Source organism: Odocoileus virginianus, chromosome 7 (assembly GCF_023699985.2).
Source record: "Odocoileus virginianus isolate 20LAN1187 ecotype Illinois chromosome 7, Ovbor_1.2, whole genome shotgun sequence".
NCBI lineage: Eukaryota > Metazoa > Chordata > Mammalia > Artiodactyla > Cervidae > Odocoileus > Odocoileus virginianus.
This window is the reverse complement of record NC_069680.1, coordinates 21,193,643-21,197,060: the sequence shown is the minus strand read 5'-3', so window position 1 is coordinate 21,197,060 and position 3,418 is coordinate 21,193,643. Positions and strand designations below refer to the sequence as shown.

General features: G+C 43.3%; 1 non-coding gene across 1 annotated transcript; it reads left to right on the top strand.

Annotated features, from left to right (window-relative positions):
• The first annotated feature begins 3,095 nt into the window (after positions 1–3,095).
• On the top strand, positions 3,096–3,167 carry TRNAC-GCA (transfer RNA cysteine (anticodon GCA)). The gene has a single exon. It is a non-coding gene; the product is annotated as a tRNA-Cys (tRNA).
• Positions 3,168–3,418: the final 251 nt, after the last annotated feature.

Here is a 3,418-nt window from a genome sequence, read left to right as displayed (position 1 = left end):
GAAGTCTTATTTAAGTTATTCTTTACAATTCCTCTGCTCATGTCTCTTGGCAATTCAGTCACATGTCTCTCCTAGCTGCGAGGCAGGCTGGGAGATGAGCCTTTTAACTGGGTGCCCTTGTGTCTGCCTAAAAAATCAGTGCTGTCTTAAGAAAAAAGATGGGGATACTGGGAGGATATGTGCATGCTAAGCTGCTTCAGTCATGTCTGATTCTTTGCCACCGTATGGACTGTAGCCTGCCAGGCTCCTCTGTCCTTGGGATTCTCTAGGTAAGAATACTAGAGTTGGGTTCCCATGCCCTCCTCTAGGGGATCAGGATCCGTCACAAGCATCAAACCTATGTCTCTTGTGCCTCCTGCACTGGCAGACCAGTTCTTTACCACTAGGGTCACCTGGGAAGCCCACTGGGAGGATGCTGGGAACTGACCAACAGTCTGCTACAACATCCTTACTTAACTTTGAATGAGACACTTATTGTTTTTTTATTTTTTAATTAAAATTCCATACACGCTCATGGATGAAAATCTGAAAAACGTTAGCAGTTTTCAAAAACAGAAGTGCTATCAGTGACACTAATCCTGCTTCTTAGAGATAACCATTATTAGCTCTGTATATAAATGTTCCCTCCCCCTGTTGCCCAATTTTGAGGTCATATCTTAAACTTGATCTTCCATCCTGCTTTTTCACCATATTTTTGCATGTCATTGAAAACCCTTCACTAGTATTTTTTTTAACAATGACGAGAGATGTATCATATGGCTGTAATTATATGTACCATCATTTACTTAGTCCTTCCTCTAATGGTTATTGAAATTGTTAGCAATTTTTCATTATTAACAATAAAGAACATTTCCTGGGTTTTGACCTCATTTTGGATGATTTCCTCAGGGTTTATTCCTAGAAGTGAAATAACTGGTTCACATGGGCTGAAGTTTGAAAGTTTCTTGAATATACAGTGTCAAATTGCTTTCCTGAAAGCTGATTCACCTCACTTCCTCCAGGACTGAGAAGGGATATAGGTTTTAAAAAATGTGTTGGCCTTACTTTTGTGATGGTGGTGATCAACTGATTATTGAAAAATCCTCCTCTCGGCGCTGTTATCTAACTGGTGTTCTGCCACACAGCTGACGTCTTTGTGTTGCAGAGAGGATGGGGGCCATGGCTACTGTAGCCCGCAGAGCAGGCAGCTTCCAGGTTCTCCTTAACGCTCCAGAGAGTTCTTTGGCCACTGCCCTGTGCCTCCTGTGTGGGACGATGCTGATCATCTCACTGATATGATGATTTCCACCCTTCTCCAAGTGTTCCTGCCTCTCTCTGTCCCCTGGCTGGTTCTTTGAGAGCTCTGATCACCCGAGGAGAGGTTAAAGACGACCACTGTAATCCATGCTGTCCATTCAGAAGGGTCGGTTTCACAGTCCTTAGTTCCTTCTGTGACTAGTTGATGATGTGGTCACCAACTCTTCAGGAGGTGGACTTGAGGCCATCTCTGGGGCCATAACAGACACAGGATCAGTTCCCCATTCATGACAGCAGTAGCAGCTGTCAAAGAAGCCTGGATATGAGACAGTCAAAGAAAGCTAATGCTTTGCCTTCTGCAAGTCTGAAGAGGAGAGCTCTCTGCCTTTCCTTTTCAAAAAGGAAAAATTAAAAAGATCTTTAAAAAAAATTTTAGAGCAGGGCTTACCTGGAGGTTCAGTGGTTAAGAATCCACCTCACAATGCAGGGGACACTGGTTTGATCCCTAATCTGGAAAGATGCCACATACTGTGGTGCAGATAAGTCCGAAAGCTGCAACTACTAAGCCTGTGTGCCGTAGCTACTAAAGCTCACACTCCTAGAGCCTGTGCTCCACATCAAGAAAAGCCACAACAATAAGAACAGCAATGAAGACCCAGCACAGCCAAAAATAAATAAATAAAATAAAAAAAAACTGTTTAGAACAGCTTCAGATTTACAGCAAAATTGCAAAAATAATATAATTCCCATATACCCACACCAAGTTTCCCCAATTGTTAACACCTTATATTAGTATGTTACACATTTGTCACATTTCCATGAACAATGATTGACACTTTATCAATAACTAAAGTCCATACTTTATTCAGATTTCCTTTGTTTTTACCAAATGTCCATTTTTCTGTTCCAGAATCCCACACTGGAAACCATGTTTTATTAGTTACCGTGTCTCCTTAAGCTTCTCTTGGCTGTGATAGCTTTTCACATTTTCCTTGTTTTGGATGCCTTTGACAGCTTTAAAAATAATTTTATTTATTTATTTTTATCTTTGGCTGTGCTGGGTCTTGGTGGCTGCGCTGGCTTTTCTCTAGTTGTGGCCGGGGGGGGGATACTCTCTGGTTGCGGTGTGCAGGCTTCTCATTGTGGCTTCTCTTGCGAAGTGCAGGCTCTAAAGGTGCGTGGGCTTCAATAGTTGTGGCTCTCAGGCTCTAGAGCACAGGCCTGGTAGCTGTGGGGCACAGGGTTGGCTGTTCCACAGCATGTGGGATCTTCCTGCACCAGGCATCGAACCCCTGTCTCCTGCATTGGCAGGCAGATTCTTTACCACTGAGCCACAGGGAAGCCCAAGTTTGACAGTTTTGAGGAGTACTGGTCAGATATTCTGCAGAATGTCCCTCAATTGGGATTTGTCAGTTCCTCCCTCACCTCCCTTGGTTTTAGGGAGGAGAAAACCACACAGGTAAACAGCCATTCATATCCAGGGTGTATGTTATCAGCATGACAGCACTGTGGGTGTTAACCTTGATCAACTGGCCTGGGTAGTTTTTGTAGGTTTCTTCCCTGTAAAGTGACTTTTCCTCCTCCTTTTCTTACTGTGTTCTTTGGTTGAAAGTTATTATGTGTAGCCTGTACTTACACACTGGGAGTTAGCCATTTCCCAGAAAGCAAAGTATCTATATAAATTATTTGGAATTCTTTTGCATGCAAGATTTGTCTGTTTTCCCCCATTAATATATTTGTTTGTTTGTTCATTTCTTTATATCATTGTGGATTTTTGGGCTCCTTTTACACAAAGTATGCCCATATATTTTTATAACAGCCTTATTGACATTCACCACACAATCCATCCATTTAGGGCTTCCCTGGTGGCTCAGAGGTTAAAGCGTCTGCCTGCAATGCAGGAGACCCGGGTTCAATCCCTGGGTTGGGAAGATCCCCTGGAGAAGGAAATGGCTACCCACTCCAGTATTCTTGCCTGGAAAATTCCATGGATGGAGCAGCCTGGTAGGCTATGGTCCATGGGGTCACAATAGAGTCAGACACGACTGAGTCTTCACTTTCACTTTATTGACATTCGCCACACAATCCATCCATTTAAAGTACTGTTTGTTTAGTCGTGTCTGACTCTTTACTGTAGCTCACCAGGCTGCTCAGTCCATGGGGTTTCCTGAGCAAGAATCCC